The following is a 24,007-nucleotide window of genomic DNA, read 5'->3' on the forward strand; positions in this document are numbered from 1 at the left end:
ATTACTTTATAAAGCATTAGAGCAGCATCACTATGAAGAATGACTATATAAAACCGACTCTGGTGGGACTCGAACCCACAACCTTTGAATTACTACACCAACTAGAAGTCCAATGCGCTATCCATTGCGCCACAGAGCCCTCTCTGAAGACTTTGTTAGAGGAACTTGCCTGAGGAACTATTCAAGTTGTAACAAATATACACAATTGAATAATGGTCACTGCTAAATAATAGGGATGAGCTCAAGATCTGGTCCAGATACAGTTTAAGATTTAAATTTACCTGCTTGGGCATGTGCCTTAGTGCAATATCTTTTGATATTTAAGTGGGAACCGGAGGTCATGTTAAGTAGAAATATTTGTACCGTTGATTAGTTGTTGGAGAAAGGAAGAGCTCAGCAATTAGGTGATGGCAGGAAAGACTATCCTGAATAAATGAGTTTGCAGGGATCACCTGAAGCATACAGACAGGGAAATAGCCATATAGATTGGTGTAGGGAATCTGAGAGGATGGGATAGTCCATGGGAAGATCCCAGAGGACAGCATGGGATGAATTGTTGAGGGAGCTAGCGAACAGGAGTTCTTGGAAGCAGAGAACAGGGTGGTTTATTTGATACTATATGATAAGGTTAATGATGTAGCTAGAGGCAGAGTTGTGGGAAGCTTTTTATGCCCTTAGTATTTTGAATTTGATTTGTTGGGAGAACGGAAGCCAAGGAGAGATTGGCAGAGATCGGGTGGCTGACACCTCTACTAGTAAATGGTTGGTAAGGGGGATACAACTGGCAGTAGCGAATCAGATAGACTGAAGGGGGAATGGTCTGTTTAGAGGCAGGCCATAGAGTAAGGAGTTGCAATAGTCGAGAGATATCACGGGAGTGAAGTGAAAGTTTGGTGGTGTCATTGGTAAAAATGGGGCATTCTTTGGAATTCTTATTGTGGGGAAGGTAGCAAAATTTAGACAGTAAATAGTTGTGGGGCTGACAAAAGGGTACATAAAGAATTACAGCTTGCACCGGGCATGAGGGAAGGGAACAATATAACGCAGGTTAGCTTACCATTCCCTCTCTTTGCTCTGAATTGCACAGAGTACTTCCAATTTTGCTGATATCAACTCTCAAGAGAAGCCTAAACCACTAGGCTCTATCGTTAACTTGTGCAGCAAATCCACGTCAATAAAGCTCCCTTATGAATGTAATCCATTACTTTATAAAGCATTAGAGCAGCATCACTATGAAGAATGACTATATAAAACTGACACTGGTGGGACTCGAACCCACAACCTTTGAATTACTACACCAACTAGAAGTCCAATGCGCTATCCATTGCGCCACAGAGCCCTCTCTGAAGACTTTGTTAGAGGAACTTGCCTGAGGAACTATTCAAGTTGTAACAAATATACACAATTGAATAATGGTCACTGCTAAATAATAGGGATGAGCTCAAGATCTGGTCCAGATACAGTTTAAGATTTAAATTTACCTGCTTGGGCATGTGCCTTAGTGCAATATCTTTTGATATTTAAGTGGGAACCGGAGGTCATGTTAAGTAGAAATATTTGTACCGTTGATTAGTTGTTGGAGAAAGGAAGAGCTCAGCAATTAGGTGATGGCAGGAAAGACTATCCTGAATAAATGAGTTTGCAGGGATCACCTGAAGCATACAGACAGGGAAATAGCCATATAGATTGGTGTAGGGAATCTGAGAGGATGGGATAGTCCATGGGAAGATCCCAGAGGACAGCATGGGATGAATTGTTGAGGGAGCTAGCGAACAGGAGTTCTTGGAAGCAGAGAACAGGGTGGTTTATTTGATACTATATGATAAGGTTAATGATGTAGCTAGAGGCAGAGTTGTGGGAAGCTTTTTATGCCCTTAGTATTTTGAATTTGATTTGTTGGGAGAACGGAAGCCAAGGAGAGATTGGCAGAGATCGGGTGGCTGACACCTCTACTAGTAAATGGTTGGTAAGGGGGATACAACTGGCAGTAGCGAATCAGATAGACTGAAGGGGGAATGGTCTGTTTAGAGGCAGGCCATAGAGTAAGGAGTTGCAATAGTCGAGAGATATCACGGGAGTGAAGTGAAAGTTTGGTGGTGTCATTGGTAAAAATGGGGCATTCTTTGGAATTCTTATTGTGGGGAAGGTAGCAAAATTTAGACAGTAAATAGTTGTGGGGCTGACAAAAGGGTACATAAAGAATTACAGCTTGCACCGGGCATGAGGGAAGGGAACAATATAACGCAGGTTAGCTTACCATTCCCTCTCTTTGCTCTGAATTGCACAGAGTACTTCCAATTTTGCTGATATCAACTCTCAAGAGAAGCCTAAACCACTAGGCTCTATCGTTAACTTGTGCAGCAAATCCACGTCAATAAAGCTCCCTTATGAATGTAATCCATTACTTTATAAAGCATTAGAGCAGCATCACTATGAAGAATGACTATATAAAACTGACGCTGGTGGGACTCGAACCCACAACCTTTGAATTACTACACCAACTAGAAGTCCAATGCGCTATCCATTGCGCCACAGAGCCCTCTCTGAAGACTTTGTTAGAGGAACTTGCCTGAGGAACTATTCAAGTTGTAACAAATATACACAATTGAATAATGGTCACTGCTAAATAATAGGGATGAGCTCAAGATCTGGTCCAGATACAGTTTAAGATTTAAATTTACCTGCTTGGGCATGTGCCTTAGTGCAATATCTTTTGATATTTAAGTGGGAACCGGAGGTCATGTTAAGTAGAAATATTTGTACCGTTGATTAGTTGTTGGAGAAAGGAAGAGCTCAGCAATTAGGTGATGGCAGGAAAGGCTATCCTGAATAGATGAGTTTGCAGGGATCACCTGAAGCATACAGACAAGGAATTAGCCATATAGATTGGTGTAGGGAATTTGAGAGGATGGGATAGTCTATGGGAAAATCCCAGAGGACAGCATGGGATGAAGTGTTGAGGGAGCTAGCGAACAGGAGTTCTTGAAAGCAGAGAACAGGGTGGTTTATTTGATACTATATGATAAGGTTAATGATGTAGCTAGAGGCAGAGTTGTGGGAAGCTTTTTATGCCCTTAGTATTTTGAATTTGATTTGTTGGGAGAACGGAAGCCAAGGAGAGATTGGCAGAGATCGGGTGGCTGACACCTCTACTAGTAAATGGTTGGTAAGGGGGATACAACTGGCAGTAGCGAATCAGATAGACTGAAGGGGGAATGGTCTGTTTAGAGGCAGGCCATAGAGTAAGGAGTTGCAATAGTCGAGAGATATCACGGGAGTGAAGTGAAAGTTTGGTGGTGTCATTGGTAAAAATGGGGCATTCTTTGGAATTCTTATTGTGGGGAAGATAGCGAGATTTAGACAGTAAATAGTTATGGGGCTGACAAAAGGGTACATAAAGAATTACAGCTTGCACCGGGCATGAGGGAAGGGAACAATATAACGCAGGTTAGCTTACCATTCCCTCTCTTTGCTCTGAATTGCACAGGGTACTTCCAATTTTGCTGATATCAACTCTCAAGAGAAGCCTAAACCACTAGGCTCTATCGTTAACTTGTGCAGCAAATCCACGTCAATAAAGCTCCCTTATGAATGTTTCCATTACTTTATAAAGCATTAGAGCAGCATCACTATGAAGAATGACTATATAAAACTGACGCTGGTGGGACTCAAACCCACAACCTTTGAATTACTACACCAACTAGAAGTCCAATGTCGCTATCCATTGCGCCACAGAGCCCTCTCTGAAGACTTTGTTAGAGGAACTTGCCTGAGGAACTATTCAAGTTGTAACAAATATACACAATTGAATAATGGTCACTGCTAAATAATAGGGATGAGCTCAAGATCTGGTCCAGATACAGTTTAAGATTTAAATTTACCTGCTTGGGCATGTGCCTTAGTGCAATATCTTTTGATATTTAAGTGGGAACCGGAGGTCATGTTAAGTAGAAATATTTGTACCGTTGATTAGTTGTTGGAGAAAGGAAGAGCTCAGCAATTAGGTGATGGCAGGAAAGACTATCCTGAATAGATTAGTTTGCAGGGATCACCTGAAGCATACAGACAAGGAAATAGCCATATAGATTGGTGTAAGGAATTTGAGAGGATGGGATAGTCCATGGGAAAATCCCAGAGGACAGCATGGGATGAAGTGTTGAGGGAGCTAGCAAACAAGAGTTCTTGGAAGCAGAGAACAGGGTAGTTTATTTGATACTATATGATAAGGTTAATGATGTAGCTAGAGGCAGAGTTGTGGGAAGCTTTTTATGCCCTTAGTATTTTGAATTTGATTTGTTTTGAGAACGGAAGCCAAGGAGAGATTGGCAGAGATCGGGTGGCTGACACCTCTACTAGTAAATGGTTGGTAAGGGGGATACAACTGGCAGTAGCGAATCAGATAGACTGAAGGGGGAATGGTCTGTTTAGAGGCAGGCCATAGAGTAAGGAGTTGCAATAGTCGAGAGATATCACGGGAGTGAAGTGAAAGTTTGGTGGTGTCATTGGTAAAAATGGGGCATTCTTTGGAATTCTTATTGTGGGGAAGATAGCGAGATTTAGACAGTAAATAGTTGTGGGGCTGACAAAAGGGTACATAAAGAATTACAGCTTGCACCGGGCATGAGGGAAGGGAACAATATAACGCAGGTTAGCTTACCATTCCCTCTCTTTGCTCTGAATTGCACAGGGTACTTCCAATTTTGCTGATATCAACTCTCAAGAGAAGCCTAAACCACTAGGCTCTATCGTTAACTTGTGCAGCAAATCCACGTCAATAAAGCTCCCTTATGAATGTATCCATTACTTTATAAAGCATTAGAGCAGCATCACTATGAAGAATGACTATATAAAACTGACGCTGGTGGGACTCAAACCCACAACCTTTGAATTACTACACCAACTAGAAGTCCAATGTCGCTATCCATTGCGCCACAGAGCCCTCTCTGAAGACTTTGTTAGAGGAACTTGCCTGAGGAACTATTCAAGTTGTAACAAATATACACAATTGAATAATGGTCACTGCTAAATAATAGGGATGAGCTCAAGATCTGGTCCAGATACAGTTTAAGATTTAAATTTACCTGCTTGGGCATGTGCCTTAGTGCAATATCTTTTGATATTTAAGTGGGAACCGGAGGTCATGTTAAGTAGAAATATTTGTACCGTTGATTAGTTGTTGGAGAAAGGAAGAGCTCAGCAATTAGGTGATGGCAGGAAAGACTATCCTGAATAGATGAGTTTGCAGGGATCACCTGAAGCATACAGACAGGGAAATAGCCATATAGATTGGTGTAGGGAATCTGAGAGGATGGGATAGTCCATGGGAAGATCCCAGAGGACAGCATGGGATGAAGTGTTGAGGGAGCTAGCGAACAGGAGTTCTTGGAAGCAGAGAACAGGGTGGTTTATTTGATACTATATGATAAGGTTAATGATGTAGCTAGAGGCAGAGTTGTGGGAAGCTTTTTATGCCCTTAGTATTTTGAATTTGATTTGTTGGGAGAACGGAAGCCAAGGAGAGATTGGCAGAGATCGGGTGGCTGACACCTCTACTAGTAAATGGTTGGTAAGGGGGATACAACTGGCAGTAGCGAATCAGATAGACTGAAGGGGGAATGGTCTGTTTAGAGGCAGGCCATAGAGTAAGGAGTTGCAATAGTCGAGAGATATCACGGGAGTGAAGTGAAAGTTTGGTGGTGTCATTGGTAAAAATGGGGCATTCTTTGGAATTCTTATTGTGGGGAAGGTAGCAAAATTTAGACAGTAAATAGTTGTGGGGCTGACAAAAGGGTACATAAAGAATTACAGCTTGCACCGGGCATGAGGGAAGGGAACAATATAACGCAGGTTAGCTTACCATTCCCTCTCTTTGCTCTGAATTGCACAGGGTACTTCCAATTTTGCTGATATCAACTCTCAAGAGAAGCCTAAACCACTAGGCTCTATCGTTAACTTGTGCAGCAAATCCACGTCAATAAAGCTCCCTTATGAATGTAATCCATTACTTTATAAAGCATTAGAGCAGCATCACTATGAAGAATGACTATATAAAACTGACGCTGGTGGGACTCAAACCCACAACCTTTGAATTACTACACCAACTAGAAGTCCAATGCGCTGTCCATTGCACCACAGAGCCCTCTCTGAAGACTTTGTTAGGGGATCTTGCCTGAGGAACTATTCAAGTTGTAACAAATATACACAATTGAATAATGGTCACTGCTAAATAATAGGGATGAGCTCAAGATCTGGTCCAGATACAGTTTAAGATTTAAATTTACCTGCTTGGGCATGTGCCTTAGTGCAATATCTTTTGATATTTAAGTGGGAACCGGAGGTCATGTTAAGTAGAAATATTTGTACCGTTGATTAGTTGTTGGAGAAAGGAAGAGCTCAGCAATTAGGTGATGGCAGGAAAGACTATCCTGAATAGATGAGTTTGCAGGGATCACCTGAAGCATACAGACAAGGAATTAGCCATATAGATTGGTGTAGGGAATTTGAGAGGATGGGATAGTCTATGGGAAAATCCCAGAGGACAGCATGGGATGAAGTGTTGAGGGAGCTAGCGAACAGGAGTTCTTGAAAGCAGAGAACAGGGTGGTTTATTTGATACTATATGATAAGGTTAATGATGTAGCTAGAGGCAGAGTTGTGGGAAGCTTTTTATGCCCTTAGTATTTTGAATTTGATTTGTTGGGAGAACGGAAGCCAAGGAGAGATTGGCAGAGATCGGGTGGCTGACACCTCTACTAGTAAATGGTTGGTAAGGGGGATACAACTGGCAGTAGCGAATCAGATAGACTGAAGGGGGAATGGTCTGTTTAGAGGCAGGCCATAGAGTAAGGAGTTGCAGTAGTCGAGAGATATCACGGGAGTGAAGTGAAAGTTTGGTGGTGTCATTGGTAAAAATGGGGCATTCTTTGGAATTCTTATTGTGGGGAAGGTAGCAAAATTTAGACAGTAAATAGTTGTGGGGCTGACAAAAGGGTACATAAAGAATTACAGCTTGCACCGGGCATGAGGGAAGGGAACAATATAACGCAGGTTAGCTTACCATTCCCTCTCTTTGCTCTGAATTGCACAGGGTACTTCCAATTTTGCTGATATCAACTCTCAAGAGAAGCCTAAACCACTAGGCTCTATCGTTAACTTGTGCAGCAAATCCACGTCAATAAAGCTCCCTTATGAATGTAATCCATTACTTTATAAAGCATTAGAGCAGCATCACTATGAAGAATGACTATATAAAAATGACGCTGGTGGGACTCGAACCCACAACCTTTGAATTACTACACCAACTAGAAGTCCAATGCGCTGTCCATTGCGCCACAGAGCCCTCTCTGAAGACTTTGTTAGGGGAACTTGCCTGAGGAACTATTCAAGTTGTAACAAATATACACAATTGAATAATGGTCACTGCTAAATAATAGGGATGAGCTCAAGATCTGGTCCAGATACAGTTTAAGATTTAAATTTACCTGCTTGGGCATGTGCCTTAGTGCAATATCTTTTGATATTTAAGTGGGAACCGGAGGTCATGTTAAGTAGAAATATTTGTACCGTTGATTAGTTGTTGGAGAAAGGAAGAGCTCAGCAATTAGGTGATGGCAGGAAAGACTATCCTGAATAGATGAGTTTGCAGGGATCACCTGAAGCATACAGACAAGGAAATAGCCATATAGATTGGTGTAGGGAATTTGAGAGGATGGGATAGTCCATGGGAAAATCCCAGAGGACAGCATGGGATGAAGTGTTGAGGGAGCTAGCGAACAGGAGTTCTTGGAAGCAGAGAACAGGGTAGTTTATTTGATACTATATGATAAGGTTAATGATGTAGCTAGAGGCAGAGTTGTGGGAAGCTTTTTATGCCCTTAGTATTTTGAATTTGATTTGTTGGGAGAACGGAAGCCAAGGAGAGATTGGCAGAGATCGGGTGGCTGACACCTCTACTAGTAAATGGTTGGTAAGGGGGATACAACTGGCAGTAGCGAATCAGATAGACTGAAGGGGGAATGGTCTGTTTAGAGGCAGGCCATAGAGTAAGGAGTTGCAATAGTCGAGAGATATCACGGGAGTGAAGTGAAAGTTTGGTGGTGTCATTAGTAAAAATGGAGCATTCTTTGGAATTCTTATTGTGGGGAAGATAGCGAGATTTAGACAGTAAATAGTTGTGGGGCTGACAAAAGGGTACATAAAGAATTACAGCTTGCACCGGGCATGAGGGAAGGGAACAATATAACGCAGGTTAGCTTACCATTCCCTCTCTTTGCTCTGAATTGCACAGGGTACTTCCAATTTTGCTGATATCAACTCTCAAGAGAAGCCTAAACCACTAGGCTCTATCGTTAACTTGTGCAGCAAATCCACGTCAATAAAGCTCCCTTATGAATGTATCCATTACTTTATAAAGCATTAGAGCAGCATCACTATGAAGAATGACTATATAAAACTGACGCTGGTGGGACTCAAACCCACAACCTTTGAATTACTACACCAACTAGAAGTCCAATGTCGCTATCCATTGCGCCACAGAGCCCTCTCTGAAGACTTTGTTAGAGGAACTTGCCTGAGGAACTATTCAAGTTGTAACAAATATACACAATTGAATAATGGTCACTGCTAAATAATAGGGATGAGCTCAAGATCTGGTCCAGATACAGTTTAAGATTTAAATTTACCTGCTTGGGCATGTGCCTTAGTGCAATATCTTTTGATATTTAAGTGGGAACCGGAGGTCATGTTAAGTAGAAATATTTGTACCGTTGATTAGTTGTTGGAGAAAGGAAGAGCTCAGCAATTAGGTGATGGCAGGAAAGACTATCCTGAATAGATGAGTTTGCAGGGATCACCTGAAGCATACAGACAAGGAAATAGCCATATAGATTGGTGTAGGGAATTTGAGAGGATGGGATAGTCCATGGGAAAATCCCAGAGGACAGCATGGGATGAAGTGTTGAGGGAGCTAGCGAACAGGAGTTCTTGGAAGCAGAGAACAGGGTGGTTTATTTGATACTATATGATAAGGTTAATGATGTAGCTAGAGGCAGAGTTGTGGGAAGATTTTTATGCCCTTAGTATTTTGAATTTGATTTGTTGGGAGAACGGAAGCCAAGGAGAGATTGGCAGAGATCGGGTGGCTGACACCTCTACTAGTAAATGGTTGGTAAGGGGGATACAACTGGCAGTAGCGAATCAGATAGACTGAAGGGGGAATGGTCTGTTTAGAGGCAGGCCATAGAGTAAGGAGTTGCAATAGTCGAGAGATATCACGGGAGTGAAGTGAAAGTTTGGTGGTGTCATTGGTAAAAATGGGGCATTCTTTGGAATTCTTATTGTGGGGAAGATAGCGAGATTTAGACAGTAAATAGTTGTGGGGCTGACAAAAGGGTACATAAAGAATTACAGCTTGCACCGGGCATGAGGGAAGGGAACAATATAACGCAGGTTAGCTTACCATTCCCTCTCTTTGCTCTGAATTTCACAGGGTACTTCCAATTTTGCTGATATCAACTCTCAAGAGAAGCCTAAAACACTAGGCTCTATCGTTAACTTGTGCAGCAAATCCACGTCAATAAAGCTCCCTTATGAATGTAATCCATTACTTTATAAAGCATTAGAGCAGCATCACTATGAAGAATGACTATATAAAACCGACTCTGGTGGGACTCGAACCCACAACCTTTGAATTACTACACCAACTAGAAGTCCAATGCGCTATCCATTGCGCCACAGAGCCCTCTCTGAAGACTTTGTTAGAGGAACTTGCCTGAGGAACTATTCAAGTTGTAACAAATATACACAATTGAATAATGGTCACTGCTAAATAATAGGGATGAGCTCAAGATCTGGTCCAGATACAGTTTAAGATTTAAATTTACCTGCTTGGGCATGTGCCTTAGTGCAATATCTTTTGATATTTAAGTGGGAACCGGAGGTCATGTTAAGTAGAAATATTTGTACCGTTGATTAGTTGTTGGAGAAAGGAAGAGCTCAGCAATTAGGTGATGGCAGGAAAGACTATCCTGAATAGATGAGTTTGCAGGGATCACCTGAAGCATACAGACAGGGAAATAGCCATATAGATTGGTGTAGGGAATCTGAGAGGATGGGATAGTCCATGGGAAAATCCCTGAGGACAGCATGGGATGAAGTGTTGAGGGAGCTAGCGAACAGGAGTTCTTGGAAGCAGAGAACAGGGTGGTTTATTTGATACTATATGATAAGGTTAATGATGTAGCTAGAGGCAGAGTTGTGGGAAGCTTTTTATGCCCTTAGTATTTTGAATTTGATTTGTTGGGAGAACGGAAGCCAAGGAGAGATTGGCAGAGATCGGGTGGCTGACACCTCTACTAGTAAATGGTTGGTAAGGGGGATACAACTGGCAGTAGCGAATCAGATAGACTGAAGGGGGAATGGTCTGTTTAGAGGCAGGCCATAGAGTAAGGAGTTGCAATAGTCGAGAGATATCACGGGAGTGAAGTGAAAGTTTGGTGGTGTCATTGGTAAAAATGGGGCATTCTTTGGAATTCTTATTGTGGGGAAGATAGCGAGATTTAGACAGTAAATAGTTGTGGGGCTGACAAAAGGGTACATAAAGAATTACAGCTTGCACCGGGCATGAGGGAAGGGAACAATATAACGCAGGTTAGCTTACCATTCCCTCTCTTTGCTCTGAATTTCACAGGGTACTTCCAATTTTGCTGATATCAACTCTCAAGAGAAGCCTAAAACACTAGGCTCTATCGTTAACTTGTGCAGCAAATCCACGTCAATAAAGCTCCCTTATGAATGTAATCCATTACTTTATAAAGCATTAGAGCAGCATCACTATGAAGAATGACTATATAAAACCGACTCTGGTGGGACTCGAACCCACAACCTTTGAATTACTACACCAACTAGAAGTCCAATGCGCTATCCATTGCGCCACAGAGCCCTCTCTGAAGACTTTGTTAGAGGAACTTGCCTGAGGAACTATTCAAGTTGTAACAAATATACACAATTGAATAATGGTCACTGCTAAATAATAGGGATGAGCTCAAGATCTGGTCCAGATACAGTTTAAGATTTAAATTTACCTGCTTGGGCATGTGCCTTAGTGCAATATCTTTTGATATTTAAGTGGGAACCGGAGGTCATGTTAAGTAGAAATATTTGTACCGTTGATTAGTTGTTGGAGAAAGGAAGAGCTCAGCAATTAGGTGATGGCAGGAAAGACTATCCTGAATAGATGAGTTTGCAGGGATCACCTGAAGCATACAGACAAGGAAATAGCCATATAGATTGGTGTAGGGAATTTGAGAGGATGGGATAGTCCATGGGAAAATCCCAGAGGACAGCATGGGATGAAGTGTTGAGGGAGCTAGCGAACAGGAGTTCTTGGAAGCAGAGAACAGGGTGGTTTATTTGATACTATATGATAAGGTTAATGATGTAGCTAGAGGCAGAGTTGTGGGAAGCTTTTTATGCCCTTAGTATTTTGAATTTGATTTGTTGGGAGAACGGAAGCCAAGGAGAGATTGGCAGAGATCGGGTGGCTGACACCTCTACTAGTAAATGGTTGGTAAGGGGGATACAACTGGCAGTAGCGAATCAGATAGACTGAAGGGGGAATGGTCTGTTTAGAGGCAGGCCATAGAGTAAGGAGTTGCAATAGTCGAGAGATATCACGGGAGTGAAGTGGAAGTTTGGTGGTGTCATTGGTAAAAATGGGGCATTCTTTGGAATTCTTATTGTGGGGAAGGTAGCGAGATTTAGACAGTAAATAGTTGTGGGGCTGACAAAAGGGTACATAAAGAATTACAGCTTGCACCGGGCATGAGGGAAGGGAACAATATAACGCAGGTTAGCTTACCATTCCCTCTCTTTGCTCTGAATTGCACAGGGTACTTCCAATTTTGCTGATATCAACTCTCAAGAGAAGCCTAAACCACTAGGCTCTATCGTTAACTTGTGCAGCAAATCCACGTCAATAAAGCTCCCTTATGAATGTAATCCATTACTTTATAAAGCATTAGAGCAGCATCACTATGAAGAATGACTATATAAAACCGACTCTGGTGGGACTCGAACCCACAACCTTTGAATTACTACACCAACTAGAAGTCCAATGCGCTATCCATTGTGCCACAGAGCCCTCTCTGAAGACTTTGTTAGAGGAACTTGCCTGAGGAACTATTCAAGTTGTAACAAATATACACAATTGAATAATGGTCACTGCTAAATAATAGGGATGAGCTCAAGATCTGGTCCAGATACAGTTTAAGATTTAAATTTACCTGCTTGGGCATGTGCCTTAGTGCAATATCTTTTGATATTTAAGTGGGAACCGGAGGTCATGTTAAGTAGAAATATTTGTACCGTTGATTAGTTGTTGGAGAAAGGAAGAGCTCAGCAATTAGGTGATGGCAGGAAAGACTATCCTGAATAGATGAGTTTGCAGGGATCACCTGAAGCATACAGACAAGGAAATAGCCATATAGATTGGTGTAGGGAATTTGAGAGGATGGGATAGTCCATGGGAAAATCCCTGAGGACAGCATGGGATGAAGTGTTGAGGGAGCTAGCGAACAGGAGTTCTTGGAAGCAGAGAACAGGGTGGTTTATTTGATACTATATGATAAGGTTAATGATGTAGCTAGAGGCAGAGTTGTGGGAAGCTTTTTATGCCCTTAGTATTTTGAATTTGATTTGTTGGGAGAACGGAAGCCAAGGAGAGATTGGCAGAGATCGGGTGGCTGACACCTCTACTAGTAAATGGTTGGTAAGGGGGATACAACTGGCAGTAGCGAATCAGATAGACTGAAGGGGGAATGGTCTGTTTAGAGGCAGGCCATAGAGTAAGGAGTTGCAATAGTCGAGAGATATCACGGGAGTGAAGTGAAAGTTTGGTGGTGTCATTGGTAAAAATGGGGCATTCTTTGGAATTCTTATTGTGGGGAAGGTAGCAAAATTTAGACAGTAAATAGTTGTGGGGCTGACAAAAGGGTACATAAAGAATTACAGCTTGCACCGGGCATGAGGGAAGGGAACAATATAACGCAGGTTAGCTTACCATTCCCTCTCTTTGCTCTGAATTGCACAGGGTACTTCCAATTTTGCTGATATCAACTCTCAAGAGAAGCCTAAACCACTAGGCTCTATCGTTAACTTGTGCAGCAAATCCACGTCAATAAAGCTCCCTTATGAATGTATCCATTACTTTATAAAGCATTAGAGCAGCATCACTATGAAGAATGACTAAAAAAAAATGGGGCATTCTTTGGAATTCTTATTGTGGGGAAGGTAGCAAAATTTAGACAGTAAATAGTTGTGGGGCTGACAAAAGGGTACATAAAGAATTACAGCTTGCACCGGGCATGAGGGAAGGGAACAATATAACGCAGGTTAGCTTACCATTCCCTCTCTTTGCTCTGAATTGCACAGGGTACTTCCAATTTTGCTGATATCAACTCTCAAGAGAAGCCTAAACCACTAGGCTCTATCGTTAACTTGTGCAGCAAATCCACGTCAATAAAGCTCCCTTATGAATGTAATCCATTACTTTATAAAGCATTAGAGCAGCATCACTATGAAGAATGACTATATAAAACTGACGCTGGTGGGACTCGAACCCACAACCTTTGAATTACTACACCAACTAGAAGCCCAATGCGCTATCCATTGCGCCACAGAGCCCTCTCTGAGGACTTTGTTAGAGGACTTTGTTAGAGGACTTTGTTAGAGGACTTTGTTAGAGGACTTTGTTAGAGGACTTTGTTAGAGGAACTTGCCTGAGGAACTATTCAAGTTGTAACAAATATACACAATTGAATAATGGTCACTGCTAAATAATAGGGATGAGCTCAAGATCTGGTCCAGATACAGTTTAAGATTTAAATTTACCTGCTTGGGCATGTGCCTTAGTGCAATATCTTTTGATATTTAAGTGGGAACCGGAGGTCATGTTAAGTAGAAATATTTGTACCGTTGATTAGTTGTTGGAGAAAGGAAGAGCTCAGCAATTAGGTGATGGCAGGAAAGACTATCCTGAATAGATGAGTTTGCAGGGATCACATGAAGCATACAGACAAGGAAATAGCCATATAGATTGGTGTAGGGAATTTGAGAGGATGGGATAGTCCATGGGAAAATCCCTGAGGACAGCATGGGATGAAGTGTTGAGGGAGCTAGCGAACAGGAGTTCTTGGAAGCAGAGAACAGGGTGGTTTATTTGATACTATATGATAAGGTTAATGATGTAGCTAGAGGCAGAGTTGTGGGAAGCTTTTTATGCCCTTAGTATTTTGAATTTGATTTGTTGGGAGAACGGAAGCCAAGGAGAGATTGGCAGAGATCGGGTGGCTGACACCTCTACTAGTAAATGGTTGGTAAGGGGGATACAACTGGCAGTAGCGAATCAGATAGACTGAAGGGGGAATGGTCTGTTTAGAGGCAGGCCATAGAGTAAGGAGTTGCAATAGTCGAGAGATATCACGGGAGTGAAGTGAAAGTTTGGTGGTGTCATTGGTAAAAATGGGGCATTCTTTGGAATTCTTATTGTGGGGAAGGTAGCAAAATTTAGACAGTAAATAGTTGTGGGGCTGACAAAAGGGTACATAAAGAATTACAGCTTGCACCGGGCATGAGGGAAGGGAACAATATAACGCAGGTTAGCTTACCATTCCCTCTCTTTGCTCTGAATTGCACAAGGTACTTCCAATTTTGCTGATATCAACTCTCAAGAGAAGCCTAAACCACTAGGCTCTATCGTTAACTTGTGCAGCAAATCCACGTCAATAAAGCTCCCTTATGAATGTAATCCATTACTTTATAAAGCATTAGAGCAGCATCACTATGAAGAATGACTATATAAAACCGACTCTGGTGGGACTCGAACCCACAACCTTTGAGTTACTACACCAACTAGAAGTCCAATGCGCTATCCATTGCGCCACAGAGCCCTCTCTGAAGACTTTGTTAGAGGAACTTGCATGAGGAACTTGCATGAGGAACTATTCAAGTCGTAACAAATAAACACAATTGAATAATGGTCACTGCTAAATAATAGGGATGAGCTCAAGATCTGGTCCAGATACAGTTTAAGATTTAAATTTACCTGCTTGGGCATGTGCCTTAGTGCAATATCTTTTGATATTTAAGTGGGAACCGGAGGTCATGTTAAGTAGAAATATTTGTACCGTTGATTAGTTGTTGGAGAAAGGAAGAGCTCAGCAATTAGGTGATGGCAGGAAAGACTATCCTGAATAGATGAGTTTGCAGGGATCACCTGAAGCATACAGACAGGGAAATAGCCATATAGATTGGTGTAGGGAATCTGAGAGGATGGGATAGTCCATGGGAAAATCCCAGAGGACAGCATGGGATGAAGTTTTGAGGGAGCTAGCGAACAGGAGTTCTTGGAAGCAGAGAACAGGGTGGTTTATTTGATACTATATGATAAGGTTAATGATGTAGCTAGAGGCAGAGTTGTGGGAAGCTTTTTATGCCCTTAGTATTTTGAATTTGATTTGTTGGGAGAACGGAAGCCAAGGAGAGATTGGCAGAGATCGGGTGGCTGACACCTCTACTAGTAAATGGTTGGTAAGGGGGATACAACTGGCAGTAGCGAATCAGATAGACTGAAGGGGGAATGGTCTGTTTAGAGGCAGGCCATAGAGTAAGGAGTTGCAATAGTCGAGAGATATCACGGGAGTGAAGTGGAAGTTTGGTGGTGTCATTGGTAAAAATGGGGCATTCTTTGGAATTCTTATTGTGGGGAAGGTAGCGAGATTTAGACAGTAAATAGTTGTGGGGCTGACAAAAGGGTACATAAAGAATTACAGCTTGCACCGGGCATGAGGGAAGGGAACAATATAACGCAGGTTAGCTTACCATTCCCTCTCTTTGCTCTGAATTGCACAGGGTACTTCCAATTTTGCTGATATCAACTCTCAAGAGAAGCCTAAACCACTAGGCTCTATCGTTAACTTGTGCAGCAAATCCACGTCAATAAAGCTCCCTTATGAATGTAATCCATTACTTTATAAAGCATTAGAGCAGCATCACTATGAAGAATGACTATATAAAACCGACTCTGGTGGGACTCGAACCCACAACCTTTGAATTACTACACCAACTAGAAGTCCAATGCGCTATCCATTGTGCCACAGAGCCCTCTCTGAAGACTTTGTTAGAGGAACTTGCCTGAGGAACTATTCAAGTTGTAACAAATATACACAATTGAATAATGGTCACTGCTAAATAATAGGGATGAGCTCAAGATCTGGTCCAGATACAGTTTAAGATTTAAATTTACCTGCTTGGGCATGTGCCTTAGTGCAATATCTTTTGATATTTAAGTGGGAACCGGAGGTCATGTTAAGTAGAAATATTTGTACCGTTGATTAGTTGTTGGAGAAAGGAAGAGCTCAGCAATTAGGTGATGGCAGGAAAGACTATCCTGAATAGATGAGTTTGCAGGGATCACCTGAAGCATACAGACAAGGAAATAGCCATATAGATTGGTGTAGGGAATTTGAGAGGATGGGATAGTCCATGGGAAAATCCCTGAGGACAGCATGGGATGAAGTGTTGAGGGAGCTAGCGAACAGGAGTTCTTGGAAGCAGAGAACAGGGTGGTTTATTTGATACTATATGATAAGGTTAATGATGTAGCTAGAGGCAGAGTTGTGGGAAGCTTTTTATGCCCTTAGTATTTTGAATTTGATTTGTTGGGAGAACGGAAGCCAAGGAGAGATTGGCAGAGATCGGGTGGCTGACACCTCTACTAGTAAATGGTTGGTAAGGGGGATACAACTGGCAGTAGCGAATCAGATAGACTGAAGGGGGAATGGTCTGTTTAGAGGCAGGCCATAGAGTAAGGAGTTGCAATAGTCGAGAGATATCACGGGAGTGAAGTGAAAGTTTGGTGGTGTCATTGGTAAAAATGGGGCATTCTTTGGAATTCTTATTGTGGGGAAGGTAGCAAAATTTAGACAGTAAATAGTTGTGGGGCTGACAAAAGGGTACATAAAGAATTACAGCTTGCACCGGGCATGAGGGAAGGGAACAATATAACGCAGGTTAGCTTACCATTCCCTCTCTTTGCTCTGAATTGCACAGGGTACTTCCAATTTTGCTGATATCAACTCTCAAGAGAAGCCTAAACCACTAGGCTCTATCGTTAACTTGTGCAGCAAATCCACGTCAATAAAGCTCCCTTATGAATGTATCCATTACTTTATAAAGCATTAGAGCAGCATCACTATGAAGAATGACTAAAAAAAAATGGGGCATTCTTTGGAATTCTTATTGTGGGGAAGGTAGCAAAATTTAGACAGTAAATAGTTGTGGGGCTGACAAAAGGGTACATAAAGAATTACAGCTTGCACCGGGCATGAGGGAAGGGAACAATATAACGCAGGTTAGCTTACCATTCCCTCTCTTTGCTCTGAATTGCACAGGGTACTTCCAATTTTGCTGATATCAACTCTCAAGAGAAGCCTAAACCACTAGGCTCTATCGTTAACTTGTGCAGCAAATCCACGTCAATAAAGCTCCCTTATGAATGTAATCCATTACTTTATAAAGCATTAGAGCAGCATCACTATGAAGAATGACTATATAAAACTGACGCTGGTGGGACTCGAACCCACAACCTTTGAATTACTACACCAACTAGAAGCCCAATGCGCTATCCATTGCGCCACAGAGCCCTCTCTGAGGACTTTGTTAGAGGACTTTGTTAGAGGACTTTGTTAGAGGACTTTGTTAGAGGACTTTGTTAGAGGACTTTGTTAGAGGAACTTGCCTGAGGAACTATTCAAGTTGTAACAAATATACACAATTGAATAATGGTCACTGCTAAATAATAGGGATGAGCTCAAGATCTGGTCCAGATACAGTTTAAGATTTAAATTTACCTGCTTGGGCATGTGCCTTAGTGCAATATCTTTTGATATTTAAGTGGGAACCGGAGGTCATGTTAAGTAGAAATATTTGTACCGTTGATTAGTTGTTGGAGAAAGGAAGAGCTCAGCAATTAGGTGATGGCAGGAAAGACTATCCTGAATAGATGAGTTTGCAGGGATCACATGAAGCATACAGACAAGGAAATAGCCATATAGATTGGTGTAGGGAATTTGAGAGGATGGGATAGTCCATGGGAAAATCCCTGAGGACAGCATGGGATGAAGTGTTGAGGGAGCTAGCGAACAGGAGTTCTTGGAAGCAGAGAACAGGGTGGTTTATTTGATACTATATGATAAGGTTAATGATGTAGCTAGAGGCAGAGTTGTGGGAAGCTTTTTATGCCCTTAGTATTTTGAATTTGATTTGTTGGGAGAACGGAAGCCAAGGAGAGATTGGCAGAGATCGGGTGGCTGACACCTCTACTAGTAAATGGTTGGTAAGGGGGATACAACTGGCAGTAGCGAATCAGATAGACTGAAGGGGGAATGGTCTGTTTAGAGGCAGGCCATAGAGTAAGGAGTTGCAATAGTCGAGAGATATCACGGGAGTGAAGTGAAAGTTTGGTGGTGTCATTGGTAAAAATGGGGCATTCTTTGGAATTCTTATTGTGGGGAAGGTAGCAAAATTTAGACAGTAAATAGTTGTGGGGCTGACAAAAGGGTACATAAAGAATTACAGCTTGCACCGGGCATGAGGGAAGGGAACAATATAACGCAGGTTAGCTTACCATTCCCTCTCTTTGCTCTGAATTGCACAAGGTACTTCCAATTTTGCTGATATCAACTCTCAAGAGAAGCCTAAACCACTAGGCTCTATCGTTAACTTGTGCAGCAAATCCACGTCAATAAAGCTCCCTTATGAATGTAATCCATTACTTTATAAAGCATTAGAGCAGCATCACTATGAAGAATGACTATATAAAACCGACTCTGGTGGGACTCGAACCCACAACCTTTGAGTTACTACACCAACTAGAAGTCCAATGCGCTATCCATTGCGCCACAGAGCCCTCTCTGAAGACTTTGTTAGAGGAACTTGCATGAGGAACTTGCATGAGGAACTATTCAAGTCGTAACAAATAAACACAATTGAATAATGGTCACTGCTAAATAATAGGGATGAGCTCAAGATCTGGTCCAGATACAGTTTAAGATTTAAATTTACCTGCTTGGGCATGTGCCTTAGTGCAATATCTTTTGATATTTAAGTGGGAACCGGAGGTCATGTTAAGTAGAAATATTTGTACCGTTGATTAGTTGTTGGAGAAAGGAAGAGCTCAGCAATTAGGTGATGGCAGGAAAGACTATCCTGAATAGATGAGTTTGCAGGGATCACCTGAAGCATACAGACAGGGAAATAGCCATATAGATTGGTGTAGGGAATCTGAGAGGATGGGATAGTCCATGGGAAAATCCCAGAGGACAGCATGGGATGAAGTTTTGAGGGAGCTAGCGAACAGGAGTTCTTGGAAGCAGAGAACAGGGTGGTTTATTTGATACTATATGATAAGGTTAATGATGTAGCTAGAGGCAGAGTTGTGGGAAGCTTTTTATGCCCTTAGTATTTTGAATTTGATTTGTTGGGAGAACGGAAGCCAAGGAGAGATTGGCAGAGATCGGGTGGCTGACACCTCTACTAGTAAATGGTTGGTAAGGGGGATACAACTGGCAGTAGCGAATCAGATAGACTGAAGGGGGAATGGTCTGTTTAGAGGCAGGCCATAGAGTAAGGAGTTGCAATAGTCGAGAGATATCACGGGAGTGAAGTGGAAGTTTGGTGGTGTCATTGGTAAAAATGGGGCATTCTTTGGAATTCTTATTGTGGGGAAGGTAGCGAGATTTAGACAGTAAATAGTTGTGGGGCTGACAAAAGGGTACATAAAGAATTACAGCTTGCACCGGGCATGAGGGAAGGGAACAATATAACGCAGGTTAGCTTACCATTCCCTCTCTTTGCTCTGAATTGCACAGGGTACTTCCAATTTTGCTGATATCAACTCTCAAGAAAAGCCTAAACCACTAGGCTCTATCGTTAACTTGTGCAGCAAATCCACATCAATAAAGCTCCCTTATGAATGTAATCCATTACTTTATAAAGCATTAGAGCAGCATCACTATGAAGAATGACTATATAAAACCGACTCTGGTGGGACTCGAACCCACAACCTTTGAATTACTACACCAACTAGAAGTCCAATGCGCTATCCATTGCGCCACAGAGCCCTCTCTGAAGACTTTGTTAGAGGAACTTGCCTGAGGAACTATTCAAGTCGTAACAAATAAACACAATTGAATAATGGTCACTGCTAAATAATAGGGATGAGCTCAAGATCTGGTCCAGATACAGTTTAAGATTTAAATTTACCTGCTTGGGCATGTGCCTTAGTGCAATATCTTTTGATATTTAAGTGGGAACCGGAGGTCATGTTAAGTAGAAATATTTGTACCGTTGATTAGTTGTTGGAGAAAGGAAGAGCTCAGCAATTAGGTGATGGCAGGAAAGACTATCCTGAATAGATGAGTTTGCAGGGATCACCTGAAGCATACAGACAGGGAAATAGCCATATAGATTGGTGTAGGGAATCTGAGAGGATGTGATAGTCCATGGGAAAATCCCAGAGGACAGCATGGGATGAAGTTTTGAGGGAGCTAGCGAACAGGAGTTCTTGGAAGCAGAGAACAGGGTGGTTTATTTGATACTATATGATAAGGTTAATGATGTAGCTAGAGGCAGAGTTGTGGGAAGCTTTTTATGCCCTTAGTATTTTGAATTTGATTTGTTGGGAGAACGGAAGCCAAGGAGAGATTGGCAGAGATCGGGTGGCTGACACCTCTACTAGTAAATGGTTGGTAAGGGGGATACAACTGGCAGTAGCGAATCAGATAGACTGAAGGGGGAATGGTCTGTTTAGAGGCAGGCCATAGAGTAAGGAGTTGCAATAGTCGAGAGATATCACGGGAGTGAAGTGAAAGTTTGGTGGTGTCATTGGTAAAAATGGGGCATTCTTTGGAATTCTTATTGTGGGGAAGGTAGCAAAATTTAGACAGTAAATAGTTGTGGGGCTGACAAAAGGGTACATAAAGAATTACAGCTTGCACCGGGCATGAGGGAAGGGAACAATATAACGCAGGTTAGCTTACCATTCCCTCTCTTTGCTCTGAATTGCACAGGGTACTTCCAATTTTGCTGATATCAACTCTCAAGAGAAGCCTAAACCACTAGGCTCTATCGTTAACTTGTGCAGCAAATCCATGTCAATAAAGCTCCCTTATGAATGTAATCCATTACTTTATAAAGCATTAGAGCAGCATCACTATGAAGAATGACTATATAAAACCGACTCTGGTGGGACTCGAACCCACAACCTTTGAATTACTACACCAACTAGAAGTCCAATGCGCTATCCATTGTGCCACAGAGCCCTCTCTGAAGACTTTGTTAGAGGAACTTGCCTGAGGAACTATTCAAGTTGTAACAAATATACACAATTGAATAATGGTCACTGCTAAATAATAGGGATGAGCTCAAGATCTGGTCCAGATACAGTTTAAGATTTAAATTTACCTGCTTGGGCATGTGCCTTAGTGCAATATCTTTTGATATTTAAGTGGGAACCGGAGGTCATGTTAAGTAGAAATATTTGTACCGTTGATTAGTTGTTGGAGAAAGGAAGAGCTCAGCAATTAGGTGATGGCAGGAAAGACTATCCTGAATAGATGAGTTTGCAGGGATCACCTGAAGCATACAGACAAGGAAATAGCCATATAGATTGGTGTAGGGAATTTGAGAGGATGGGATAGTCCATGGGAAAATCCCTGAGGACAGCATGGGATGAAGTGTTGAGGGAGCTAGCGAACAGGAGTTCTTGGAAGCAGAGAACAGGGTGGTTTATTTGATACTATATGATAAGGTTAATGATGTAGCTAGAGGCAGAGTTGTGGGAAGCTTTTTATGCCCTTAGTATTTTGAATTTGATTTGTTGGGAGAACGGAAGCCAAGGAGAGATTGGCAGAGATCGGGTGGCTGACACCTCTACTAGTAAATGGTTGGTAAGGGGGATACAACTGGCAGTAGCGAATCAGATAGACTGAAGGGGGAATGGTCTGTTTAGAGGCAGGCCATAGAGTAAGGAGTTGCAATAGTCGAGAGATATCACGGGAGTGAAGTGAAAGTTTGGTGGTGTCATTGGTAAAAATGGGGCATTCTTTGGAATTCTTATTGTGGGGAAGGTAGCAAAATTTAGACAGTAAATAGTTGTGGGGCTGACAAAAGGGTACATAAAGAATTACAGCTTGCACCGGGCATGAGGGAAGGGAACAATATAACGCAGGTTAGCTTACCATTCCCTCTCTTTGCTCTGAATTGCACAGGGTACTTCCAATTTTGCTGATATCAACTCTCAAGAGAAGCCTAAACCACTAGGCTCTATCGTTAACTTGTGCAGCAAATCCACGTCAATAAAGCTCCCTTATGAATGTATCCATTACTTTATAAAGCATTAGAGCAGCATCACTATGAAGAATGACTAAAAAAAAATGGGGCATTCTTTGGAATTCTTATTGTGGGGAAGGTAGCAAAATTTAGACAGTAAATAGTTGTGGGGCTGACAAAAGGGTACATAAAGAATTACAGCTTGCACCGGGCATGAGGGAAGGGAACAATATAACGCAGGTTAGCTTACCATTCCCTCTCTTTGCTCTGAATTGCACAGGGTACTTCCAATTTTGCTGATATCAACTCTCAAGAGAAGCCTAAACCACTAGGCTCTATCGTTAACTTGTGCAGCAAATCCACGTCAATAAAGCTCCCTTATGAATGTAATCCATTACTTTATAAAGCATTAGAGCAGCATCACTATGAAGAATGACTATATAAAACTGACGCTGGTGGGACTCGAACCCACAACCTTTGAATTACTACACCAACTAGAAGCCCAATGCGCTATCCATTGCGCCACAGAGCCCTCTCTGAGGACTTTGTTAGAGGACTTTGTTAGAGGACTTTGTTAGAGGACTTTGTTAGAGGACTTTGTTAGAGGACTTTGTTAGAGGACTTTGTTAGAGGAACTTGCCTGAGGAACTATTCAAGTTGTAACAAATATACACAATTGAATAATGGTCACTGCTAAATAATAGGGATGAGCTCAAGATCTGGTCCAGATACAGTTTAAGATTTAAATTTACCTGCTTGGGCATGTGCCTTAGTGCAATATCTTTTGATATTTAAGTGGGAACCGGAGGTCATGTTAAGTAGAAATATTTGTACCGTTGATTAGTTGTTGGAGAAAGGAAGAGCTCAGCAATTAGGTGATGGCAGGAAAGACTATCCTGAATAGATGAGTTTGCAGGGATCACATGAAGCATACAGACAAGGAAATAGCCATATAGATTGGTGTAGGGAATTTGAGAGGATGGGATAGTCCATGGGAAAATCCCTGAGGACAGCATGGGATGAAGTGTTGAGGGAGCTAGCGAACAGGAGTTCTTGGAAGCAGAGAACAGGGTGGTTTATTTGATACTATATGATAAGGTTAATGATGTAGCTAGAGGCAGAGTTGTGGGAAGCTTTTTATGCCCTTAGTATTTTGAATTTGATTTGTTGGGAGAACGGAAGCCAAGGAGAGATTGGCAGAGATCGGGTGGCTGACACCTCTACTAGTAAATGGTTGGTAAGGGGGATACAACTGGCAGTAGCGAATCAGATAGACTGAAGGGGGAATGGTCTGTTTAGAGGCAGGCCATAGAGTAAGGAGTTGCAATAGTCGAGAGATATCACGGGAGTGAAGTGAAAGTTTGGTGGTGTCATTGGTAAAAATGGGGCATTCTTTGGAATTCTTATTGTGGGGAAGGTAGCAAAATTTAGACAGTAAATAGTTGTGGGGCTGACAAAAGGGTACATAAAGAATTACAGCTTGCACCGGGCATGAGGGAAGGGAACAATATAACGCAGGTTAGCTTACCATTCCCTCTCTTTGCTCTGAATTGCACAAGGTACTTCCAATTTTGCTGATATCAACTCTCAAGAGAAGCCTAAACCACTAGGCTCTATCGTT

At 42.0% G+C, this 24,007-nt stretch overlaps 12 non-coding genes across 12 annotated transcripts; all 12 read right to left on the reverse strand.

The window, feature by feature from the left end:
- Positions 1-54: 54 nt before the first annotated feature.
- TRNAR-UCU (transfer RNA arginine (anticodon UCU)) lies at positions 55-139 on the reverse strand. Its single transcript is given in 2 exon segments — positions 55-90; positions 103-139. It is a non-coding gene; the product is annotated as a tRNA-Arg (tRNA).
- Positions 140-1,254: 1,115 nt separating this feature from the next.
- TRNAR-UCU (transfer RNA arginine (anticodon UCU)) lies at positions 1,255-1,339 on the reverse strand. Its single transcript is given in 2 exon segments — positions 1,255-1,290; positions 1,303-1,339. It is a non-coding gene; the product is annotated as a tRNA-Arg (tRNA).
- Positions 1,340-2,454: 1,115 nt separating this feature from the next.
- On the reverse strand, positions 2,455-2,539 carry TRNAR-UCU (transfer RNA arginine (anticodon UCU)). The gene is given in 2 exon segments: positions 2,455-2,490; positions 2,503-2,539. It is a non-coding gene; the product is annotated as a tRNA-Arg (tRNA).
- A 4,715-nt stretch (positions 2,540-7,254) lies between these two features.
- TRNAR-UCU (transfer RNA arginine (anticodon UCU)) lies at positions 7,255-7,339 on the reverse strand. The gene is given in 2 exon segments: positions 7,255-7,290; positions 7,303-7,339. It is a non-coding gene; the product is annotated as a tRNA-Arg (tRNA).
- A 2,315-nt stretch (positions 7,340-9,654) lies between these two features.
- Positions 9,655-9,739, reverse strand: TRNAR-UCU (transfer RNA arginine (anticodon UCU)). Its single transcript is given in 2 exon segments — positions 9,655-9,690; positions 9,703-9,739. It is a non-coding gene; the product is annotated as a tRNA-Arg (tRNA).
- A 1,115-nt stretch (positions 9,740-10,854) lies between these two features.
- On the reverse strand, positions 10,855-10,939 carry TRNAR-UCU (transfer RNA arginine (anticodon UCU)). The gene is given in 2 exon segments: positions 10,855-10,890; positions 10,903-10,939. It is a non-coding gene; the product is annotated as a tRNA-Arg (tRNA).
- A 1,115-nt stretch (positions 10,940-12,054) lies between these two features.
- TRNAR-UCU (transfer RNA arginine (anticodon UCU)) lies at positions 12,055-12,139 on the reverse strand. The gene is given in 2 exon segments: positions 12,055-12,090; positions 12,103-12,139. It is a non-coding gene; the product is annotated as a tRNA-Arg (tRNA).
- A 2,721-nt stretch (positions 12,140-14,860) lies between these two features.
- On the reverse strand, positions 14,861-14,945 carry TRNAR-UCU (transfer RNA arginine (anticodon UCU)). Its single transcript is given in 2 exon segments — positions 14,861-14,896; positions 14,909-14,945. It is a non-coding gene; the product is annotated as a tRNA-Arg (tRNA).
- Positions 14,946-16,073: 1,128 nt separating this feature from the next.
- TRNAR-UCU (transfer RNA arginine (anticodon UCU)) lies at positions 16,074-16,158 on the reverse strand. The gene is given in 2 exon segments: positions 16,074-16,109; positions 16,122-16,158. It is a non-coding gene; the product is annotated as a tRNA-Arg (tRNA).
- Positions 16,159-18,879: 2,721 nt separating this feature from the next.
- TRNAR-UCU (transfer RNA arginine (anticodon UCU)) lies at positions 18,880-18,964 on the reverse strand. Its single transcript is given in 2 exon segments — positions 18,880-18,915; positions 18,928-18,964. It is a non-coding gene; the product is annotated as a tRNA-Arg (tRNA).
- A 1,128-nt stretch (positions 18,965-20,092) lies between these two features.
- Positions 20,093-20,177, reverse strand: TRNAR-UCU (transfer RNA arginine (anticodon UCU)). The gene is given in 2 exon segments: positions 20,093-20,128; positions 20,141-20,177. It is a non-coding gene; the product is annotated as a tRNA-Arg (tRNA).
- A 1,115-nt stretch (positions 20,178-21,292) lies between these two features.
- Positions 21,293-21,377, reverse strand: TRNAR-UCU (transfer RNA arginine (anticodon UCU)). Its single transcript is given in 2 exon segments — positions 21,293-21,328; positions 21,341-21,377. It is a non-coding gene; the product is annotated as a tRNA-Arg (tRNA).
- Between the last annotated feature and the right edge of the window lie 2,630 nt (positions 21,378-24,007).

Source organism: Lithobates pipiens, unplaced genomic scaffold, assembly GCF_037356315.1.
Source record: "Lithobates pipiens isolate NorthernLeopardFrog02 unplaced genomic scaffold, aLitPip1_a1.2 Scaffold_13, whole genome shotgun sequence".
NCBI lineage: Eukaryota > Metazoa > Chordata > Amphibia > Anura > Ranidae > Lithobates > Lithobates pipiens.